This window comes from Lactuca serriola, chromosome 4 (genome assembly GCF_051521515.1).
Source record: "Lactuca serriola cultivar US96UC23 chromosome 4, Lser_US96UC23_V15, whole genome shotgun sequence".
Taxonomy (NCBI): domain Eukaryota; kingdom Viridiplantae; phylum Streptophyta; class Magnoliopsida; order Asterales; family Asteraceae; genus Lactuca; species Lactuca serriola.
The window spans coordinates 126,404,104-126,423,737 of record NC_136411.1 but is presented as its reverse complement, the minus strand read 5'-3'; positions in this window follow the sequence as shown (position 1 = coordinate 126,423,737).

The window sequence follows — 19,634 nt, the reverse complement described above, 5'->3', positions numbered from 1 at the left end:
CTCTTGATTAGTTCTTGAACCTCTTCAATATCTTTAAGACTCCCACTGACCTCTTGACATATAAGCTTCACTTTGTCAAGAAACATTCTTGACAAACAAATATTCAAGAGTTAGTTGGGTTTCTTATCAAGACAAACACTTAACACAATTAGCCTTAGTTGGTCTTTGTTTTATCCAAGACATCACAACCTACCAATTTCAAATGTACAAGAGTAAGAAACATGTTACTCTACATTTTATGAGTGTTATAAACCTTCTTAATTTAATGTCACTCATGGCACAATCTTGGAGTATGACTCTAAGACTTGTTTTTAGAACGAAGTATGACTCATCTTCTAGATTTAATCATTTCAATAATTCACAATTCCTCTTCTTAGCCATACAAATGCACTAAGATATCCTTAGAGGATCAATTGTGACATGGTTTTCATAATCATTAAGATGATCATAAAACACGATACTCAAGTACTCTCCCATCTTTTCAGATTAGAGAAACTTTTATCTTTTTGCCTAATTTGATTCTTCTCATTCGTTCTCCATACATTGAACTTTTCCAATGATTCAGAATTATACTTAAACTTGTAAGCATAACCATATTTACTAAACGTTAGTAAATCATGAAGAATAGTCTTATCATTCTTTATGGTGGACCTGAGCAGCGCACAACCAAGTGTACCCAGTCCCCTAGTCCTCCACTTGACTCACATATACATATGAACAAGGAATTAGTCTTAATTTCCCAAATATGAAGGTTCTCATTCATTACACAATACAACATGCATGATTCCAAGTTTCTATCCAATTGAAACTTGGGTGATGAGAATCTTTCTTTATTTGGTAGATTATGACACTACCACAAACGAAAGAATCAAATCCACTTTCCCAATATTGCTAGAAACATACAAACATTAATTTTTCACAAATTCCATTGTAAGGAGACTTAAAATAAGATAAAGATCAAAATTTTTTCTTTATTTATGAAAGTGCGGAAAACTTATCCTTACAATGCAAATACAAGTGAAAAACTATGTTGTTATCTATCCCTAAGCAATCTATCACAACTCTTAAGAAACAGCTCACAAATCTGATCATCAAACCATGCGATCGAAATCCATCTCTTCGCGATCAGACTCATCATACTCTTCCTCTAAGTCTCCTTTCATTCCTTTGATTCTACAAAACATCAAAATGTAATTACATTACATCATGTATTAAGAATCTCCAAATGGGAACTTAATAGAGTTAGATAATGGAATTACCTGAAGCAGAGTCAAACTTTTTGACTTTATCATCCTTACAATCTCTTAGGTAAATATGACAGCTTCGCAACCAATGCCCATTCTCTTGGTAATAGAAACATATGGACTCTTTGGTAATGGTACACAGGACTATCTTAGACTTAGCCTTTCTCTTTACCATTTGGTCAAATGACTTGATCATTGCCGATCCCTTTCCATTGGGAAGAGAAAGCTTTTTTGGACTTCCAATGTTCCCATTGTCAATGTCCATGGAAGTTTGGGAAGTAGAACTTCCAATCAAATTTGCTTTACCAGTGCGCCAAATCATTGCTATTTCAGCAGCAACAAGCAAATATGTTAGATCAATAAGGGTTATGTCGTGATCTCCTATATAGTAGTCCTTAAATAACCCGCTATATGACTTAGGATGTGATTGAAGAACCCAATCAATAGCCAACTTCCTCGAGATTTCAACACCCATCTCTCCTAGCTTTTTAGTATGTAACTTCATCTTAGCACATACAGACTTTCCTTTCTGCCAATAGGGCTTTGAGTGACCTTGAACTTGTAGGTTTGGGAGAATTATTGTAGGAGGTGGAGGAAGCGAAGTTCCACTATAGCATGAAGAAAGGATTAATCTTTCACCTTGATCGCCTTGTGGAAAATCATTTTTATAAAGAAAGCTTTTTCCAAAAGATTCGGGAAGACCATAGTTGTATGAACTAGACATCTATAATGGGAGAAATTCAAGTTTAGTTGATTTTAGTCCTTATTATAACACCCAACATGAAATATTAAGGCTAGGACCCAACACAATATTTTATAATTCAGAAGAGGGATGCCGTAATCCAGTTGCAAAATATTTGAAGGTAGGTAAATGACGATTTACCAATTTCCACCATGAAAAACGAAATAAATTATTAAGTTTTAATTGGTTTGAAATTACTAGATCTTTTAGATTCATTGAACTTTTCAAAGGCATGTTTAAATCTCGACTGTGTCCTTTCAAGTTTGTGACTACGATGCCGAGGATCACAAACAAGGTGTGAATAACCATGCAAATTAGCTTGGTACTCTCGATGTCACGAATCACCTAATCAATGTGTCGATTAACCATACACGATCCATTGATCTATGATTAACATTAAGCTACCCTTTGCCACGCTCTATCAGTCCCAAATTAATGAGCCGGTTAATCACACACGCTCCACTAACGACTTAACAAGGTGCAAAGTGCAATTTCATGGGTTAGCACCAAATTCATATTTTTCCTAAAGTAACTAAGATTGGAAATTTAATAAAAGTTTAGTTACTTTATAATTATCATTATACTTATAATGAGAATTAATGCCTTATCCTACCCGTTCGGCTAACGACCCTCCACCAGTCAAGGAAGCGATGGGTGAGAGTGGACACTCATTAAACTGTCATTTTATAGGCAGTAACCTTATACCCCCCCTTATAGACCGATTTCATGAATGATGCCTACTAATGGTAAGACTGATTTGACTTATATATATATATATATATATATATATATATATATATTAAACTTATAATAATATAATATTGTAAGGGTTAAATTTTAACTTCTAAAACTCTAGGGTTTGGAATTAAAGTATTCAAAAGTGAGACTTTCCAAATTCAGAAACTTGAGGGCAAGTTTTGAAACTTGTCAAAACTTTTGGTTTCCATAACTTATGAGTTTAATGTGGTTTTTATGAAAAAGTTTTTAAGTTCCATAACTTGAGGACAAGTTATGGAAGACTTTAAAATCATTTAATATGACTTTTAAAAATGAGACTTTTCATTTTCCATAACTTGAGGACAAGTTATGGATTTCACTAAAAGCATTTAGATCAAATATTCTAACTAACAAAAATCAAACAATTTTTCTATGATCTATTTAAACTTATAAGCCAAGATAATTCATATCAACAATTTACAAGAAAATTAGTTTATCATTTTAAGCTCAAAATTCTCTAAAATTTTGACAATTATCTTTTCATTGGATGAGAATCATCATTACCATATCAACAAAATTAAATTTTATGAACTAAAACATTTTGTGGTAATGATTCTAATCCAAAACAGGCCAAAAAACTCGAAAATTTGTTGTCTGGACAAGCAACTCATCGAGCCCATCTGTGGACTCGCCGAGTTCATGCCTAAACTCATCCTACTCGTCAAGTTCAAGCATGGACTCGTCGAGTAGGGCTGTCAGACAGTTTTTCAGCTTTGAAAAATAACACATTTGTATCAAATATTATAGAAAACAACCCATAACTCTGATACCACTGTTGGGTTTTGTATACTACGACATCCTATGGTGCACATACTACCCTAAATGCTTTGTATCTATGTTTTCTCTAATTATACATGTAATATTGTTTCCAAAACATTAAGCCTACAACTAGCATGCAATTGACATAAAACAACATAAAATACTAGTTAGGAGTTTACCTCTTTATGTAGCTTGTTGAACTTGCTGTATTTTGGCCTTTAAGAACTTAGTGCCCCAAGTGTGACACCTCAAATGGTTCACAACATACCTTAGACAAAGGATGACTTTTGAGAGAGTTTATGCACACTAAAATCGCCTCCATGAACTCTTAGAACATTAGGGTTGTCATTTTAGCTATGGGGTCAAGTATATATATGTTAGGAATCCAAGAGTCATGGGTAAACCCTAATCCATACTATTGGGCTTATTATCCATGATCCATGAATCAAGTGGGCTAACTCTATATGGATTCATCCATAAACTTAGTCCATCATGTATCATAAACCCAAACCATATATATATATATATATATATATATATATATATATATATATATATATATATATATATATATATATATATATATTACTAATTTACATAATTAGTCCCCATTGATTTAATTAGTCTCTTTTGATCACTAAATTAATTCCAAATTAATTTTTGATCAATACTAATTAAATCATATGATTTCATATTAATATATTAGAACTTATAATATATTAATAAATCACAAATAACCTTTTCTCAAAAGTCCATCCTATCAAATTGTCGTGGTGATATGCAACCCAAATGGACCATGCTACTCTCGGGTCAAGGACATACCAATTATAGTTATGGGCTTAGACACCTAATCCAACAGTAATGAAATATCAAATGCAAGGTAACTCCTTGAACACCTTCATTGCATTAAGGTTTCTATCTCACATTTAGATTCCAATAATCAACTCCCATTATGGAAACATTTCCATATTTCCATATGACAATTGATTCCGATCAAGAACTATTTCCACTCAAAACATGTCAAATATGGTTCGGCCAAATGCTATACTTTCAACTGCCCATAAGCAACCAGTGTTCAACGAACTTCAGATTGTCATTTAACAGTTATTCAGCAACTCTAGACATATCCAGTTCCAGTCCTTTTCCCTTCTTAATGCCCTAAGCATTTGGAAAAATTAGAACAAGCGAATACTATAGCATATGTAATCATTCCTATATCTAAAGCATATGAGATTCAATACATAAATACATGATACTTGATCAGTCTATTGCTATAATATTTCCATATATATAGAATTTTCCTATGTTGAATCACTCCAATATGATATTCATATATTTTTATGACTAAGTTCCATCAAATCCAAACTTTCACATATGAAATAAAATATAAGTACCTTTTCCCCAAAATCCTTTTTATATCAAAACAATTCTCAAGTATAACAATTTGCAAATTGAAAACTTTGTTTGTCATAAATAGTATTGCTAACTTGCAATACTTACTGTAACTATTATGCTCCCACTAGCATAATAATTATACTCTTGCTAGTATAACAACTATGCTCCCACTAGCTTTGACATGTATTCAGAAATCAATTGGACTTCTAGAAAATCAATGCTCTTGATTTTCCTACTAAAGTTCAGATTCTAATACGTGGTGCTTCGATAAGTCTTCATCTAGACTTCTCAAGCTCATACACCTTTCATCAGATAGCATACGTGTGTGTTTAAACCTTTTCAGAACTTATAATAATAATTCATTAATGTTCAAACTATTTCTTTCCATTTCGCATAATTCGAACTATGAAAAGGGATGTAATAATCATATACGAATTTGAGAATGCAATTATCACACCTGCTAACCATGATATCAATAAGATTCAAATATACTAGTAAAAGTGTTTCCTCATAATCTTTTTGAAGAATTAGAGCGAAAACTTTCGCCACCTAGATTTTATGGTGTATGTGTTCCTATCCATGTGAATTTGTCATTTCCGACCTACAATCATAAGATAAGGTTAAGGACAAAACCAAAATCAAATTTAGTTTCCCTTTCATGGACTGAATTTTACTAGTTCTTAATTTCTTGCCTTCTGGTAGCACAAGGGCCTACCATGTCTTCCAAGTTGTTAGACAGCTCACTTCCATTGACCAATGTACTCTAACTGACCAATATGATCTACCTATTGTAGTCAAATGAGAACCATAGAACTCATAAGAATTGTCAACTCAACTGGAAGGTGCATAGAAACAAGAATATGTCAACTTAACACGATAGATTATCATCCTCAGGTCGTGCGCTAGTGTTAACTAACAGATTTATTCTTGATTGATTCCTAAAACTATTTGTAACGCCTGTGTTTCCGGGCTTGCCATTTTTAGCAATGTAATAGTCTAGGTTAACCTTTGTAACCCGTTTTGAAATAATAAGATTGTATTATTTGAGTATTGTGTGTTTTGTGCTTAATTGCTTAATTATGTGGTTTGAATAATTAAGAATAAAAATAAGCGTCAAAATTTAAGTGTAAAATAAACTTAATAACTTTGATTTATGTTGTAGTAGTTGAAACGAGGTTTCCGAATATATATAGAACGCCCAAATCTGACTTCGTATGAGGAAGTTATGATTTATCGAAGTTTCGGCTTAGCAGTATGCAGCCTGTTTTACTCGATTTGAGATCGAGGGGTTTTTAGCCGAAGCAATCTAAATGAGAATCGAAGATCTCATTGTTGGTGTAGAAGCGATAAAAAGTTAGGTGAGAACGGACGTCAAACGAAGAAGTTATGAATTTATAACGAAGTTTTTCTGTCGCGGCCTATTAAAAATAAATAATAAAAATAAATTCAAAATTAGCCAACGAAGTCTAAACGAAAGTCGTAGAGCGTAGTCTCACCTTTCCGTGGATATAAAGAACGTCGAAAACGGAGTTCGTATGAAGAAGTTATGAATTTCCGAAGTTTATTAATCATTTTGTATTTAAATTTAAATCAAAATTCGGAAGCCTTATCCGAAGGCGAGTCATCGATCTGATCCGAGGTACGCGCCGCGTACTCGAGTACGCCCCGCGTACTCCGAAGGTGTCGACATCGCAGCAAGTGGCTTCGGATGACGCATGCGCTTACGAACTTGGAGCAGTACGCCCCGCGTAATTGAGGCTTCCAGCCTCCTATAAATAGGATGCGAGGGTTTCAGGTTCATTTGCTAATTTCCTCTCGTTTTTGTGCCGAAGCTCTGCGCGTAAACCCCCGAAGCCATCCCGAAGCCCCGGTAATATTCCCGAGCCCCGAGGCAAGTCCCGAGATCCCGAAAATCCCGAGAAGTGTGGTTTCCGAGTCGAAGCTCTGCCCGCGAGAAGTTCGATTTTCGAGGAGATCTTCCAGATATGCTGCGGATTACTACTTCTGCAAGTCGTAGTGCTGTCCGATCATCTTCTGATCAAGTGAGTGTATACTACCTTTCATAAACACGATAATAATACAAGTTTGGTTCGAGTGTATTAAGTATATTGTTGTTTATAAGTGTGAGTGTGTAGTTACCTTCTTCCAAATTCAATAATATGAAGTATTTTAAATAAAATACGTGCTATGTGTATATATTTGGTTGTGTTATGTGTGAATGTGTATTCACTCTCTTCTATCTCATAGATATGATTTATTCTCTATGAGATATGTGCTATGTGTGTGTGCCTCATCTGTTATGTGGATTATGTGTTGATTAAAGCATGCTATACATGTTTTCAAAACTATGTATAAAAAATGTATATTTTATCTACTAATATGTTGGGTAGAACATGGGTAGATAGTTGGTGTGTAATAAACAGATGAGAGGCCTCGTTGCTGTTTGATTGAGTCATCTAGCGGAGTTTAGATGACGACCACTGGCTATTCTAGACAGTCTTGTGGAAACATTAGCAGGTTCGCCACCTGTAGGTGTTAATGAACTCGGGTGTTCATTTGCTGTACTCCATCCCCCTCATGGTTGCCTTATTTGACTTATATTGCTGAGGTACCCTCGAAGCATGTGTTGTCGCCCCGATGAAATATTCTTAGACTAGGTCCCTTGTGTTAGTTGTTTTAGGGACATAAAGTGAGAATAACGGGAATGGGTAATTGGGTTATTGTTGGTTGGTGAAAATTAAATATGATTATTTATTGTGGGTTGAAAACCCTATATGCTCACCAGGCTCCCAAGCCTGACCCACTCAGTTTTAATTGTATTACAGGAAGTGGCGCAAGGGCATGAGATGGATGAACCATCAGTTGTTTTGATTACAAGTCTACATATGTTTATATTTGTTGAATGACTTGTAATGTATTCGTTTATGCTTATTGGTCTGTATCGGAACATGACACCCCGAGTTTTGATTATATAATGAAAAATACATTTCTTTTATGAAATGCTTTGGTAAACATTGTTTTATCATGTTTTGTTTTTGGGAACAAATTCCGCAACTCTTTCAAATCAAAAGGATTTACTCTGAAAATATTTTAAAAGCATAAATGAAAATCGGTCTTTTCTGGCCGAGATTTTGGGGATGTCACACTATTCAAGGTCATTAAGACTCCCACTGACTTCTTGACATTTAAGCTTTTCTGTTAAGGAACATTCCTCGACAAGCAAAAACAAATATTCAGAAGTTAGTATGGGTTCTTATCAAGACACCACTTCATTTAATTGGTAGTAGTTTATCTTTGCTTCAATCAAAATATCACAACTACCAATTTCAAATATGCTAAAGCAAGAAACATTTCTACTCCACATTTCATGAGGTGTTATAAACCTACTTAGTTTGAAACAAACTTCGAGATACGATTCAAAGTTAATAGAGCGTGACTCTAAAACTTTATTTGATACGAAGTATGACTCATCTCTTGATTAAACTATTTCAATAATATCTGATTCCTCTTCTTAGTCAAAGCGATTTCACTAAGACGTCCTTAGAGGGTCAATTGTGACAAAGTTTTGTAATCCTTGAGATGATCATAAAACATGATACTAAGGTAATCTCTTTTCTTTTCATATTGGAGAAACATTTTTCTTTCTTCCTAAAAAATTCTTCATATTCGTTCTGCCATTCTTTGAAACCTTTCAATGAATCAGAAGTACACTTAATCTTATAAGTATAACCATATTTACTGAACCATCAGTAAATCATGACGAATAGAATTATCGTCCCTTTTGTGGTGGATCCGACCAGTCCACATCAATTTGTACTAGATCCTTTAGTCCTTCACTTGTCTCATACAAACATGTGAGCAAGGAATTAGTCTTATTTTCCAAAGATCAAGATTCTCATACATCACACAATTCGAATTGCATGACTCCAAGTTTCTATCCAACTGAAACTTGGGTGATGAAAATTCCTTTTCACTTGGTCAATTATGACATTACCATAAATGATATAACAAAGAATCAATTCCATATTTAACATTGCTAATAATGGAAATATAACCTCCAATTTTTATAAATACCATTGCAAGGAAACATAAAGTAAATAAGATAAAACGCAAAATTTACTTTATTGATAATGTACGGAAAAATTGTCCTTACAATGCAAATATATATATATATATATATATATATATATATATATATATATATATATATATATATATATATATATATATATATATATGAGAACTATGTTTCTACGTATTTCCTAAGAAATCTATCAATCTATCATAACTCCTAAGCAGCAGCTTCAAATTCTGATCATCGAACCATGTGATTGAAATCCATCTCTCATGAATAGAATTAGCTTACTTCTTCTGAAGCTTCCTTCTTTCTCTCAGGTTCTGCAAAACATCAAAATGTGATTATCACATCATGTAATAAGAATCTATGAATGGGAACTTAATAGAGTTAGATAGTGGATGTACCTGAAGTAGAGTCATACAACTTGACTTTACTATCTCTAATATCATTTAGGTAGTCTGGGTAGCTTCGCATCCAATTTCCCTTCAATTGACAATAGAAATATATAGACTCTTCAGGAATGGTACATGGGAATATCTCAGAATTAGCCTTTCTCTTTACCACATGGTCAAATAGTTTGAGCTTGGCCGATCCCTTTCCATTGGGAAGAGAAACCTTTTCTAGACTACCAATGTTGCCATTGTTAAGGTCCATGGAAATTTGGGAGATTGATCCTTCAAACACATTTTCTTGACCATTACACTTTAGCATTTCTGATTCAGCAACAATTAGCAAATATGTCAGATCAATAAGGGTCATTTTGTTGTCAGTCATATAGTACTCCTTGACAAACTGACTATATGACTGAGGAAGCGAGTAAAGAACCAAGTCAACAGCCGGCTCCTTTGGGAAAACGACACCCAACATTCCTAATCTGTCAATGTGCGACTTCATGTTTAGAACATGTGCACACATAGCATTTCCATCTAGGTGTTTGTATGCCAACAGGGCTTGAGTAACCTTGAACTTTTCAATTTGACGAAAACGTGGGTCGGGGAGAATTAATTGAGGCGGTGGAGGAAGAGTTGGAGAAGTATGATTTCCAGTTCCACCATTTGAAGAAGGGAAGAATCTTTCACCTTGATTAACTTGTGGAAGATCATCTTTAGATTGAGAAGAAAACTATTTTCAGAACGATTAGGAAGACCATAGTGGTCTGAACTTGACATCTTTAAAGGGAGAAAATTCAAGTTAGTTGATTTATTTAATCCTTAATTATCAACCCAAATTTAAATTAAGGCTAGGATCCATATTTCGATTCGAATTCTAAAGAGGGATATCGTAATCATATTCGAATCTATTTTAGGTAGGTAAGCAATTACCAGTTTCAATTAAATGAAACTCCTAGATCTTTTGAGATTCATTGAACTATTCAATGGCATGTTTAATCTTGAGTATGCTTTCACTTTGTGACTGGGATGCCGAGGATCACAAACGAGATGTAAATAACCATGCAAATTAGCTTGGTACTATCGACGTCATTTATCACCTAATCAATGTGCTGGAAAACCATACACGCTCCATTGATCAATGATAATTTACGAGACACCCATTTCTAACAATATAAGTCCATATTAGTGTGTTGGTTAACCACACACGCTCCAATAATGACCAATAAGGTGCAATGTGCAATTTCATGGATTAGCATCAAATTCACATTTTTCCTAAAGTAACTAAGAATGAGATTTTAGAAAAGGTTTAGTTACTTTATTTCATTATACTTTTAATGAGAGTTTAGTGTCCTATCCTGCCCGTTCGGATAACGAACCTTCACTAGTCAAGAGTGCGGTGGGTAAGAATGGATACCTAATGGTGTTCATTTTATAGGTTGCTTCCTTAAACATCTCTTATAGACTAGCTTCGTGAATGATGTCTACTAACGGTACGACTGACTTTTCTTATATATATATATATATATATATATATATATATATATATATATATATATATATATATATATATATATATATATTAAACTTTTAATTCTATAATAATATAATGGTGTATTTTAAACTTTAAAAATACCTAGGTTTTTAAATTTAAGATTTCAAAATTAAACTATTTAATTAAATTTTAAATTGTAAAACCATAGGGTGTATTTTTAAAACTATTCAAAAATACTAGATCAAATTTTAAATAATTAAATTAATAAATTAATTTTGTTTTTATCTTAAAATTTGACCAAATCATTTATTTTGATAAGGATATACATATACCTTTTCAGAAAATCAAATTTTAAGCAATAAAAATGAATTAAGGTAATTATCCTAATCAAATTAAGATATGAAAATTAAAAATTCAGGGATTTGACGGGCCAAATCGTCGAGTCGAGGCAGTACACTCGTCGAGTTATGGGCACTGCACTCGTTGAGTAGGGCCAACTCATCGAGTTCCATACATGAATTCGTCGAGTTCGGTGAACAGATTGACGATCTGTTCCCTCCTCTTTTGGATAATTCACATATGCATCAAATTCAACTAAAAACATCATGGTCTTTTACGTGTTCATGTAACCCTAATTTCTTTTGATCTAAGTTTTTCACTAGTTGAACATGCAAATTGAATACCAAAGCAAAAACCCTAGATCTAGCATATATAAATCAAAATCTACATATAATTAGGTTTTAGAAGTTTACCTCACTTGTCATGTAGCAATAATAAGAACACCTTGTAGATCATTGACTCTTGAAAGCTTAGTGCCTCAAATGTGACATCTCTAATGGCTTACAAACACCACTAGCAAGAGGATGAGAGGAGGGAGGAAGGAATGCCTTTAGAAAATCAGTTCTTCTAGGGTTAGAAGTCTTAGGCCGAAAATCCAAAGGGTGGGGTCCCTTTTATACATGAGGTGGCTTAGTCCCAAAGCTAGGGTTTTCAGGTAGAAACCCTAATTCTCTACTTAAGGCCTAAGCAGCCCATGGACTCCTCTCGGAAGGATTTGGATGAAAATCTTATAGGGTCACCCTATAATTTTTCGTACACTCTTATCCAAGGAGTCCAAGAGCCAGTTTCACAACTATCAATGATTTGCAAAACAACCTCTGTACTTTTAATCGGTTCTTTTAATCCAAAAATTAATTCCAAATTAATTTGTGATTAAATACTAATTAAATAATATGATTTCTAATTAATATTTTATTTGATAGTGATCTTTCAGTTTCTCATAATAAAAAAATGTAAATTATATTTATTGTTAAACATTATATTTAGTTTTGTACAAGAATAATAGTTATTATAAATAAATATGGGTCATAATATTCACATTTCACAGAAGCTAGCTTTTTCGGAATGACAAATCTAATCTAATCCTAAATTATTCTTGAATTTACCTATATCTCATACGAGACTTGAACCATCAATCTCAATGAGGGATTGCAACACTTGATAAGGCTAGATTAGAAGCCCTTTGGTTCATAAAAGCTAACTATGAGACTATAATGCAATGTTTCAACTTTCATGAAAATCGAACGATTTTATTATAAAGAAAAATAATGTGTTTTCTTATTATTGTATTATTTTTTAACAGTAGGTGATACGTGTTGGTGTTGGCTATTGCCATACTTCAGATGCGATGAGAAATCCACAAAAATGTAATTTTCATTTTCCGGAATGGTGTGACATAAATTATAACATGAATCTAACCTCTTTTGACTAAATTGACCATAATTAGGAGCCTTTGATATTTATTATCGTACTATGTGCGAGACTTATGTATTACACGAATTTATTAAAAATAAAAGTTTAATATAAAGTTGAAATGACAGAATCAATTAGATGTGTAATAGCAGCTGTTTAAGTTTTAATTCTAGAAGACTTGAAATAGAAAGAAAAAAACAGTTGTAAAACATTTATTCTGAAATTTAAAAGAATGATCTACCTTATATATATAAATCTATAGTAAAATATGAATTTTATATTTAAGAAAATAAAAAACACAAAGAAAATGACTAATAAGAAAAATAATTCAAAAAATCAAATGACATGTGTGATATTCAATATAACATTTGACAAAAATATTTTTTTATTTATTATATTAGATTAGATATCATTTTATCCTAATTTAAAAAGAATATTTGTTTGGTACTATTTATACGAGTTAAAATATGTTGCTTGTCTTAACAATTTTTTTTGTCTATTTCATTTTATTTTATAAATGATCCGGATATTAAATAGGGAAATTTTTGGAAAATCCTTAATATTTCACCATAATTCACAAAAAAGTACTAAACTAAAATTTGTTTACGAAAACGTCTTAATTACCGGTAAAAATAACGATTTGACTCTCAGTTTCAATACTTACTCGGTTTTCATTAAAATCTCATTATTTTACCATTTTTTCATTAAAGTCTCATTATTTTACCATAATTTGGGACTTATTCATAAATTATGGCAAAATAATGAGACTTTAATAAAACCGGATAAGTAATGAAACCGGTAAACCGGGAAAAGTTGGTCAAATCGTCACTTTTACCGGTAATTGAGACATTTTTGTAAACAAATTTTAGTTTTGCACTTTTTCAAAAATTAAGATAAAATATTGAGGCTTTTCTAGAGATTTCCTTATTTAACATGAGCACGACAATACCCATAATATCGGTGGATGTACTCCCCACACTTCCCTTATTTTTACTTTCACGCGTTTATCATATTTTTCCATCACTCTTCCTACACTCCTTAAACCCTATATTTTACTTTTCCCCTCATTTTTTTTAAAATAAATTAAAATACTATAACTTAAGAAATGTATAAAACTAATAAAAAAATGTCTTATTAAATACAAAATTAATAAAAACAAAAAATTTTCATTACTTCAAAATAAAAATCACATATTAGAATTGAAACGAAATTAAAACATAACAATAACTAAAACCAAGTTACAATATTTTTTTTTTCTATATGATCATGATCCTTTTAATTCTTTTCTTTTTAATATTAAATTCTTTTATATAATCAAAATCAATGTCACGTGAAATTGTGGTTAGGGGATTATGGTACTTGTGATTAGGATATTAAGGTATTTATTATAATATATGAAGAGAAGGTTAAAAACAATTCAAACCAAAATAAAAGATAAATTTTAAATGTAAAAAGGAAATATGAAGGGTTAATATTGTAACGACAAAATTGCAAAAACTGGTCTCTGTGGTATACATTTTTTTTGAGATTTTAATCCAAACCCTGACTTTTTTGGCTTCGTGGTTCTTTTGACCATGTTTGCTTGCGATTTTGGTCCCTCAAAAAAAACTGAAAAGGCTAAAATGCCCTTTCTGATATATTTTATATATTTTTTCATTTTAATTTAAAGGAAAAAGAAAATAGTTAATTAATTTGGGCCCACATATCTCTCTCTCTCTCTCTCTCTCTCTCTCTCTCTCTCTCTCTCGTATCAACATCATCTTCATCAAAATGTTTTCCTATACATATTCCATTCCAGAATCATTAAAATTGTTCAAACCTTCAAGAGTTTTCCAGTATAATCTTTAGAACATTTACCTAAACAAACACAAAAATCGATCAGATATGGCCTCAATAACATTAATCATCTCTTATCTCTTTCAAGAATTTTGTCACACAGGTTATACCAGATCTCTTCACTACCATATGGATCATCGCTCTTAGATGAAGAGCTTGGTGAGCATATGTGATTTTTAAAGTACGATGAAGCAGGAGGTGGCAAAGTTGAAGATAATGAAGGTGATGGAGGCGTCAAGGATTGAAGAGGAAATCCGAGGTTGGAGAGGTTAAGCTAGTTAATCACAGGGGAGAAAAATTAAAGGCTTGAAAGGAAAATCAGAGTTGTAGATGATGAAAACTAGGGAGGCGATGAAGATAAACCCCAATTTTGATTACCCCACATTTCCTATGGTGTCATCCATCCCCAACACAAACAGAACCACCACCACCACCACCAAGAAACGCCTTAACACCTCCCTCTACAATGACATCCACCCATCAACACAAACAGACCCAGTTTCTGATGACCAATAAGATCACGACTCAGACTCGTCCCCCCTTCATACACTCCGTCTGAAAACCAAACTCAAACCTGCAGTTGACTACGATCGTCTAACAACCAAACCCAAGTGAAACTTCGACGATCGATGTCTATAAATGGTTATTAGGGGATAAAGCTTGATCGATGTATGTAAAGGGTTGTTGTATGTATGTGTTTTTTATATATGATCAAAGTCAAAATCTGCAAAATCCTTGAAGAACAAACATCTCGAATCTGACTTCTTGAGTTCTTGAACATTTGGGTTCATGTTTTTCAGATCTCTTGTGTTCATTTTCATTTTGGTTCATATGGTGTGTGTTTTTATGTAAAACCGGGTGTGTGTTTATGTTTAAGAACAAAATGAGAATGGATCAGTCGGAAAAGGGGAACGTTGGTAGTAGTGAGAGAAAGCATAGAAATTTGGGGAAGAAGAAGTGCGTGGAGGAATTTGGCTTTCTTTTTCATAGGAGAGAGAGAGAGAGAGAGAGAGAGAGAGAGAGAGAGAGAGAGAGAGAGAGAGAGAAGGTGGGCCCCTTCTTATTTTTTTAATTATTAAAATATATAAATTAGTATTAGATTTAAGAAGAAATGAAAGAAAAATGGAAAATAAATACCTCAAGGGTATTACAGTTATTTCACTATTCAAAGGGACAAAAAACACAACAAAACTAGCTCAAAATGACCATGAATCCAAAAAAGTCAGGGTTTGGACTAAAAACCCCAAAAAAATACATACTGCATGGACCATTTTTTCAACTTTGTCTATTGTAAATTGGTATCATGCATCTTATCATTCCGTGCTTTCATATCTCACGCCAAACCTCACCCCACAACTTGTGCACCATGGTGGGGTGTCACCGCAGGAGTACGCGAGTAGGCACTAACCTCACCTTGCGGTGCTCACAGCCTCCCGTAGCGTCCAGTTTAACTATGTCAGTTTATATTGGTTACTTCTCACATATATACTAGAGTTGTAATGAGTTCAAGGAACAAAAACAATGGTTAGCTTATATACATTTGCTTGCGTTTAACCGTACAAATAAAATAACACGAACATTTAAGCAAATGAATTGTACTTTTTGTGTTTATTTGTTTAACATATTATATTATCCGTATACCCACCCACACATACATGTTCATTGCTAAATATAGGCATGTTATACATGAACATGTATATTTGGCTGTATAACTTGATTATGTTTAAACCTCACGTATTGATCAAGTTCAAAACATAATCAAATTTGCAATGAAAACTTAATCCAATAGACAACATTCGTTTGGAAATTTTAGTGTAAGTGAAAGTACCAATATCAAATTTTATAATAAATAGAAGTAGTTTGGTTTAAGGATCTAAATGTTAAATCATTAATCAATAAAAATCAAAACTTTTACTTAGTTTAGTTTCATCCTTAGTTTATTGATATGATTATCTCTTTCTATTTTTAAAACAATAAACATTAAATTTCAGTAATTTAACTCGGTCACTGTCATATCCTCTCTAATAAATAAAAATCTTTGTCATATGTTATATTGTTATTTATTTTGCCCCATGTAATTTTGTGGTTATTTTAAGTTAATTTTATTCCATATGTAATTTTATGGTTTTTTTCATTTTATTAAATTTTAGATAGTATTTAAATGCAATAATAAATGCATATCAAATTCATTAATGATCTTTCCTTCTAATTTCAAAATTATTAAATTAAAGATTCATTAATTTTTATTATTTATTTATCTAAATTATTTGTTTAAATTTAAAAAAGGAAAAAAAAACACTTTAATTTTTATAATTCAATATTTTCTTATTTTTCTAATAAATTCAAACTTTTCAAATGTTTAAAATTTTATATTTAGTTTTTTTTTAAATAAACTAATATAATATATAAGTATACATCGGTACACATCAAAAGAGATAGAAATTGTATTTTAGTTGGGAAGTGGCCTTTTCGGTTCTAAATGTCATAAAGTTATAATTATGAAATTATATTTAAATGTCATGATTTAGGACTAATTACTAAAATATTAAAATATAAAGGCTGATTTAACATTTTAGCTATTGTTTAGCCCTTAAACAAACTAACATCTGCTGCACTTTATAATATGGCAATGAGAAAATTGCAAACAAAAATTAAATATTTCCATATATTTTGGTTTCATCTATTTTTCTACTCATAAATAATGATGTGTGAAATCCATCAAATCTTTATTTTAATTTCATCTCTTCATTTAAACATTTGTCTTGATCTAATAAGTAAAAAACTAGATGAATAAAAACATAAATTTTAACATTTGTGTTGATCTAATAAGTAAAAAACTAGATTAATAGAAACATAAAGTAAAAAGATATTTGATTTCTCAATTGCAAAATAGTCTTTGATAAAGTAAAAGATATTTGATTTCTCAATTGCAAAATAGTCTTCGTGATATGTTGTTTTATTTAGGTAATGTTATATTTCAAAAAAAAATCTTATTATTTTGGCCTTTTACCGAATAGATGTGGAGACAGGCAGTGCAATGTGGGAGCCGTGCTCCAACAAGACCCGAGCCTAGCATTGGACACATTGTGGATGATATTCAAGCTATAATTTATTCTTTTTAAGTTTCTAATTGAATGCGGATACTCATAAGAATGGTAAGAGGGTGGCACATCAATTAGCTAAACTATCCATTTAATCATCAGGGATGGGGAAAATATGGTTATAGGAGATTCCGGAATCTAATAAGCAGTTAGTTTGTGGAAAAGTCCAATATTTATTTATTTTAACATAACTCCCGATTACCGAGCAAAAAAATCAAATAAACCTTTTTGTTCAGTTTCACATATTTTATCTGGTAATAATCTTTTTTTTTTTGTTAAAAAAACGTAATGACTTTTCATTAAATTTAGTCAAATATATGGACTATTATGAATATAATAACACAACTATGTACAAAATCCTATAGAAAAAAATCCTAATATTTTGAACAAATGGAAAAGTCTTGTGTTTTGATAGAATATGACAGATTATCAGATAGATTTCAACGATCAAAGTATTATCAAAATACCATGATAAAACATCTCCTCCCAACCTATGAAATTTCAATTTGGTCCCTGGAAATTACACAAATTTGTTATTGTTAGCACTTTAGCGGTCGAAAAAAATATGGAGGCTAGGTTACATTCTTTTGCATTCGAGATTACCTTATTTATACAACTATAAAACCTCTTCCTGGGTTTTTCTTGGTCCATGACTACTACTCTATAATTGCATCTTATCTCTAATTAAAAAAAAAAATCCTTTGTAAATCACATACATGAAACAAATATGATGGATGAAGGAAGAAGAAGAAAGCATATGAGTGTGATGAAGGAAGGAAGAAGAAGAAAGAATATGAGTGTGTGAGTATGGTTGGAAATCTTCTTCCCTTATACCTACAATAATTATGGTTGATCATGTTTTTCGTCATACCCTTTCATCGTTGTGTTTCTATTCTGGTATCTAGATTGACTATTAGCAACTCTATGCTTCTTAACTATATCGGCCTCATTTGATTCCAGTTCCAAACTACTATCGCATGATGGTCTTCATACGTGACTTTTAGTAAGTTTAGACCTTTTCAATTTTGGTAATGCACATGACTATATTTCTAGAATAATAATGTTGCAGTATTGTTATGGTGCCATGAAATAGATTTGCAATATTGTTGTTCCATGTTCGGTGCAAATATTAATATTGAATAACCTTATGAATGGAAACATGTTGAGACATAACCATGACATAGTTGCCACTGCCGAATTCATAAAATCTATAATCTAAATCACGGTTAAGATTTTAAGAGTAGTAGTACAATATAATGTCACGGTCTTACATTATCTCTTCGATAAAGTAAACAACTTTAAAAACTAAAATCCATCTATGTCTAGCAAATCCATGTAATCAACTCCGCCATTTAAATACATTCTAGAATGGAACTTCAAAAACTTATTTGTAATGCCCGTAGCTTTGGGCTATTCAATTAGAATAGAATAAGCGAAAAATGAATTTCTGAGAAGATTATTTTAGGAAAAATAATCTTAACCAAAGTCATAGCATATATGACAAGGATTCTGTACATATAAATAACTCTGAAATCCGATTTTGTATGAAGAAGTTATGTTTCTTCGAGGTTTCACGATTAAACAAGCACGACTTTACATATCGTAAAAAGTGAAATTTTGATAAATTATTTTTTAGCTAAAGTGATCTAAACGAAAACGTAGTAGTCGTACAACCAAAAGTGTGCATATAGAGAACATCCAAAACTGACTTCGTGAGAGGAAGTTATGATTTTTCGAAGGTTCAACACAACAGTACGGGCATAAAAATCAAATTCAAATCGGCTGATTGTTATGTAATACCCGGTTTCCAGAATGGATCAATGTGGGGCATTAAGGAGTCAAAGGAATAGTTTTTGCGAAAAACCATGGGTCATGACGTGATCATAAGGAGGTCACGACGTGACGAACCAAATGAGGATGCATATTTGGAGCAGTGGTCACAATGTGACACATAGCTGGTAACAACGTAAAAAGGTTGAAGCCCAAGCCCATGACCTTTTTGGGCTTGCTTCGTATTTAAGCACCTTAAACACGGATTTAGGGTTCATTTCCATCCTCCACCTCTC